Raw genomic sequence first — 6917 nt, forward strand, 5'->3', positions numbered from 1 at the left:
AGGGCCTCACTTTAAACTTAGTAACCAATCGAGATATTTGTCAATTGATTTCTTTTTTCCAAAAAAAGTCGCGACAGTTTGCAGGTAATACAGAACTTGGCTCCTTAACAAACAATGTTTTATAAGTTTGCAACTATCGAGCCCAAACTGTTTGTATGCAGGCTACTCGGTGTCTTTTACGTAGATAGTCAGGGCCTAAAGTAAGAAATTTTTACAGATCAACATTTTTTATAAAAATTGGGCGTGGTTCTTTGCTGGGATTGGCATCATGGGGGTGGCAAATATAGAAACTGCCATCATAGTGCAAATAGCATGTCCTAATTGGGCAAATTCTTAAATGAATGAAATATAAGTAGCAAAAGCTGATTCTTTTCAATATATGGATTGGGTTAATAAGAGATCTTCCCGACAATATAAACTAAACGTATGGTTTACTAAAACTTTTAAACGCTTTTCTATTTCGTAGGTTTCTTGAACAATTCTTTAAAAAAAGAGGAAAAATTTCAATAAAGAATAGGCTTTTCTTACTTTTTGCAAGGCAGTTCTGGTTTAATGCTCATGGATCGTCATTCAGCCATGAGCATCGTCATTCAGCCAATTTGATCGATAAGAAGCCGAACTATACAGGGCGGGCAGCCTACCAAATGCCCAAGTCGTGCTTATCAATTTTTTGTATGCTCTTTTCTCGAATCGTGAAACTTTCTTCCTGCTAAACTTTCTTCCCTCAAAATAGGCATAACTTCCTTCCACGAAGCTGCTCCTTCGGAAGATATTTCTCGGTAGTGATTCTTTGCGCGTTATCGGCTGCCTTTAATCATTTCAAATTCTCTGCTTTGGTTATTGTTTCGATTCAAAAACATGCTGTTCCTTTATCAATGCAAGTTGGCATTTTTTAGTACTTTGTTCTGTACTTTCGATGCACCAAAATATTACATATGTAACTTAATGATAATTTAAATGATGCAAAATAAAACCGTCAATTAAGCAAAATGGTAAAAAATGAATAAAAACTTTTTGCCAGCCGCCGTTCTCTTTGAGAATTGCATACAAACAGCTCAACCGTTAAATAAGTTTAACTTTGGTATAAATAATACTGACCTTTTTATTGTTCCTTGAAAATTGTTTGGTAAAGTGCTATGGTACGGTGGCTCACAAGGTACGGTCACAGCACATATTCATGACATCAGCAACAAACATTCTTTTTTCAGATAATCTTTCTCTCACATTCACGGCAAACATTCCCTCACATTCACGTCACACCATGTTTCATTTTCACGGCAAACTTTCTCTCACATTCACAGCACACATTATTTCAAATATTCACGGCACACATTCCCTCACATTCACGGCACGGGCCGGGACCGTCACTCTGATGCAAATTGTACCCCTCATGTCAAATATGTACCTGACGTGTCGAAATTTCAAACATGAAAAAAGTAAAGAAACCAATCAAACTAACAGATGATTATATTTATGTATTCGCCAACTCTTCTTTATCCGTTTTCAATCAATTTAGAGGTTATTGCCAATCGTTTTCTGTGGATATTCTCAGTAAACTAAACCAACTACTATAGTCTTTTTCTCTATCTTTTCGATCATACCATTGTTCCTATTCTAAATTATGCATCAGAAATATTGGGTTTTGAAGAATGGTCGAAGCTAAAAACTCTTCATCTGAAAGCCTGTAAATATGCTTTGGGTGTTCGACCTAGTACCACTACCGATGCCGTTTACGCTGAACTGGGAAGAATAAGTCTTCAAACCCATAGACATATACGTATTCTAAGTTTCTTCGCTCGATTATCATCTCTAGATTCAAAACGTTACGCTAGCAAAGCTTTTGCAATGGTTATAAAGGATGCAGACTATGGCCACTCTAACTGGGTATCTCCTGTCTGCGACTTAAGGGTACGCTTTGGAATACAGGAATCGGATAATCGTTCAGTTATTAAAACTAAGGTTTTAAGTCATTTCTAGTCAGAAGTACTGGGTAGATTGAATGAACACATTTCACTTTTAGATGCATATTAGCAAAACTAAGGATCAGCAGCGGTGACAGCGTTGATAAATTCGCCCTAAACCACGACGATTTTTAAGCTATATTTTCGTGCGGTTCAGAAATTGACAAGGAACCAGTGCTGAGGAGAGGGGGGTCAGGGGGTTCACTGACCCGGGGGCCCTTGGCTATAGGGGCCCAAAAAAGAATTCAATTAAAAAAATTTCTAAGTGATAATCCAACCTCTCCATTACCACACATTGTCATTAGTAGAGACAATAGTGACGAAAGTCTATGAATGAAGTAAGGTAGAAGCAGTTTGAGTCTTTGACTGCCTGAGTGTTAAATATATTTTTGTTGAGAATTTCTCATCTTTGTGGTTGAAAAGCTACTAAATGTAACTAGAGAATGTGATTGCAACAGGGCAACATACAGCAATATGTATTGTTAGAACACAGGGTTCCCATTCATTGCAGGACATCGCATGACAATTGCATCATTGCGCTGCAATTGCATCAGCTTCTGTAAATTGTATTATTCTTAGGGTATATAAGGAGTGGCTTTATAGTTAGGTTCAGTCTTGCCGTAAGCTTTGTCGAACTCAGTTTACCTTGTCGCTAGCTTGCAGAATTGTGTTTGCCGTTACATTTTCGCCGTTAGCCATTTAAGATATTTCTAGTCGTTTGCCGTGAACTGATGAATTAGAAGAAGTGTATAGAGAATTGAATAACAGTTTTTGCCGTATTTATCGTGTACGTTTCTGCGAACGACCTACGAACTCACATTTGCAAAACCCCCTTTTTAAGTGGTTTTACAGTATGTCATACAGATTTACACTATGGCATGCGCATCAATTTGCAACAGTGTGTCGGTTGTGATCAAATTTAGTTAACGAATTGAACATTTTCCATTTTATAAGACTTTCAAAATTTCTAAGAAAATTTCATTTTTATGCATTATGGTGTTAAGATATCAGTTTTGCTCAAATTATATCAAACAGCAAACAGAAGTAATAAATAGCCACCAGACAATGGCTTAGATTCGTAGGAGGGTGAGAAACTTTGATTCTCCGACAAAAATCTAACAAGCATTTATATCTTTCATAAATTTTAACATAACATAACGACTTCGGAACTGGAATAAATTAATCTTGTGCTATATTCAGATATTCTTATGTTTATTTAGCTTTAAATTCTTTCCTATAAAAACATAGCAGTTAGATAAACTTAGACAACCATGTTAAATTTCCGACAAGACCAGAGGTTTTCCGATAATATACCAGTTTAGCTCTACAGGGGTTTTTTGCCCCATCTGACCCCCTCTATCTACGCCACTGCCACCAAAGCAGTTTAGCCACCATAGCTATTAAAGCAATCATCAATTCCAAAAATTCCAGGGGGAGCATTTCCCGTACCTCTTAGTAGCGTTTGTCTTAGGCATGTTTTATTATTTATCTTTTGTCCTGACCCGGGGCCCATAAATCCTCTCCGCGGCTCTGCAAGGAACTATTGAAAACTGTCCTTCAGACGCTCTTGGCAATTCAGGCGTAGTTTAGACTGCGCTTTATGGGCGCAGCGAATTAAATTATTGACCATTAAATATTGTGAGTGTAAATTTAATGCGCTCTTAATTCGCTGACTAAATCCGAGAGCGAAGCAAATAATTGAATTCGCCCATAATGCGCTCTCTTGGGCGCAATATCAGCGCGTTATGAATCAAAATGCGCCTTGGTTTCAGACAGCGAATTGTGAGCGAAGCGAATTCAATTCGCTAATCAAAAATCACAGAGTTCAGTTATGATGTACAGTGATTTCTCGTGGTTTTGTGTGATTAGTGCGCATTGTGCATGCGTTTTTGAACAAAACCCGCCAAAAAGATAAATCGAAATGGCTGCATTTAGAAAAATTGTTGTCCACTTTGATAGAACAAACAGAAACAATGTCTGACGAGAGTTTTAATGATGCCGAGGAGGAGTTTCGAGAATTAGGCAGAGCTTTAAAAGAACAAGGTTCTACGACGTTGAAGGGAAAAAAAGGAAGCCCTGAGAACTTGCCCAAGGAAGCCCGTAACCTAGTCGAAGCTGAATACGCTGAGTTTGACGAAGAGGAAGACGATGAGGAAGCACCAAGACAAGATTGACAAGAATTTGCCTCAAAGAAAGGGAAGAGAAAAAGAGGGCGCAAAGCAAATTGGCTGGAACACATTGTAAACGAATTTGTTGGTATAATATGCAAAAATAAAAGCCACAGGAGTAAGCTTATTTTCACCAACAATAAAGCCTCTAAAAATTTGGAAATCTATCAGAAAATCGAAATCTATCAAAAGAGATTCAATGCTCCAGCAACGTTGAACTCTCGGGAGACGCTTGCATGATCTACTGATCATTGGCCTATTTATTTCCCTGTTTTGCAAACAGGCCATCAACACAAGCTGAAAAGAGATTCTTACTGTTCGCCACCATGCTTTCAGTTTCTCCAATACCAGTCTTTGTCGCGCTTTCTTGCGTCGAATACCCTCTTTTCGACCAAACTTAAATCGATTAATCAAGGAATATATCACCTTCGCCGATGCGGGTTCCATTTTACCAACAAGAGCACATTTTGTTCTAGACCAATCAACGGGTTTGTTTACAAAATGTTATTAGCCAATCACCGGCCTCCATTTCCAGCTTGATTTTTGAATGTTTCAAACCAAAACACAGTTACTGTGGAGAAAAACCTACCCCTATACTTTTGCCCGGGAAAAAAATTACGTTCTTTAACCTAGAAGATTTTTCAAACTTAGTTTCTACAGTATTTGTTTCGTACAAATCTCGGAGCCCTAAGCAGAAACACAAACGGTGTCTAAAATATCTGCACTGAAACATCACCTATTTCCCACAAGAGACCTACCTCCAAAAATGCCCAGCCCCTAATTTACTTTATATGAAGCTTTCGTTAAATAAACAAGGAAACATTTTAAGATTTAAGTTACCTGATAGTTTGCGCAAGCAAATCACCCAGCTATCACTTGGGAAAAATGTATTTTCTTAAAAAAACTAGGCTTTATAATTGCCTATTCCCTCCTCTACACTACCGCACGGGATGCCTAGGCCCTTTCTGAACATTCCTCCTGAGCATCACAGTCAATGAAACTCAAACCACTTTTGTGAAACCATTAGACATCAGTCTATAGTTTGAAGCCAAAAAGGCCAAAATAGTGGCAATACTTTCAATTCAATTTTTGAGAGATATCATCTTTTTAAAAAGTAACAAAGACCCACTTTTCCTGGAAAGTCTCAAAGCCTTGAAACCTTACTGATACCTGCTAAAAGGTTTTTAGAACAAGGCATGATAACTTTAGAAATATCTTTGCTAAATCACATTTGGTTGTTTGAGAACCAATATGATCAAATTGGTCTTGAATTTTGTGGCAAGTGATACATTATCAGCCTTTGGTCGTTTCAAAGCTATTTTCAGCCGAACGTCCTTTCAAGGCATTTGATCATATTGCCAATAGCGAAAATTTTGTTAACTCACTCCCCTCACGAAAGTATCTGGAAAGTTTCGAATTTACAATTTATAGATTTTTGATTGCAAAACTGTTTTCTGAATTTCCTTGAATTTTTCAATAAGTTTCTTTGGCCTTTGAACTATTTATTTGTCTAAAAAAATTATTTTATCCATGTGTAAGTAAATTTTGTGAGGGTTTTTGTCAAGCTGGTAGCGAAGGAAACGAAAATGAATCCCAGTCACCTGACATTTGACATCCGTTGATTTGCGTAAGACAAGTAAAGCAAAGGTTTCTTATTTTAAGAAAAAATATATAACAGATTAAAAGAGCAGAAGTTTTGCAACAGTTTGATGACTTGTTTCATTTTGTAAGGGTTTCTCAAAAAATTATTATCACTAAATTAAAGAGTCGTTATCATCAGCCTGAATTTGTCTTTGTCTGAAAAGGAAATCGATTGTTGAACTGTCCTGATACTTTCGTGAGGGGAGTGTTTGCATTCAAGGAGACGAAGTGTGGTTTTGACAAAACTGCAGCATTGGTTTTCCGTGCACTAGATTGAGCATTGCCGCAATGAATTGATGGACTTGGAAATTTCGAAAAATTCGAAAAGATGGGCTTTCGAAAAGATGGACTTGGAGGCTTTCGAAAAATTCTATATGGATTGAGTTCTGTTGTAACATATACACAATGGTCTCCGTTGAAGTACAAAAAATTTGGACCAAGATATTTGACCAATTCTTTCATAACATAAGGAAATGAGCAGTTTATTAATAACACAGAGGAAAATGAGCAGTCTTAGGACACCCAAGAATAAAGTTAAGTATCTGTGAGTTTACATAGAAATCTCAAAAGGTTGTGCAAAGAAAGGCTTATTTTATTGCAAGTACAGATACTTGTAGGTACAGTGTACATGGCCCATGAAACATAGTAATTTTTTACAAGTTTACTTCTTCTTGAGACAAATAGCTTTTGAAAAAAGAGAAATTCAAAGTGTTTTCTTTCAGTTGGGATAAATACATGCATGTATAGATGTCACCGACCGATTAGAAAACAAGCACAGCATTTGGTAACATTCTAGCAGTTCTGAAACGTTCTTACAAAGCAGAAATATCATTTAGAACTATGGTCATAAAGCCACATAATTCATTTACAGAGGCAAGTTTTGCTGAAGTAAATCGGTACGAGAATAAATTTTAATTCAAGGCCAATTTGATCATATTGGTTCTCAAACAACTAAATGTGATTTAGCAAAGATATTTCTAAAGTTATCATGCATTGTTCTAAAAACCTTTTAGCAGGTATCAGTAAGGTTTCAAGGCTTTGAGACTTTCCAGGAAAAGTGGGTCTTTGTTACTTTTTAAAAAGATGATATCTCTCAAAAATTGAATTGAAAGTATTGCCACTATTTTGGCCTTTTTGGCTTCAAACT

The sequence above is a fragment of the Rhopilema esculentum genome, unplaced genomic scaffold, assembly GCF_057945365.1.
Source record: "Rhopilema esculentum isolate cy_ngs unplaced genomic scaffold, ASM5794536v1 HiC_scaffold_36, whole genome shotgun sequence".
NCBI lineage: Eukaryota > Metazoa > Cnidaria > Scyphozoa > Rhizostomeae > Rhizostomatidae > Rhopilema > Rhopilema esculentum.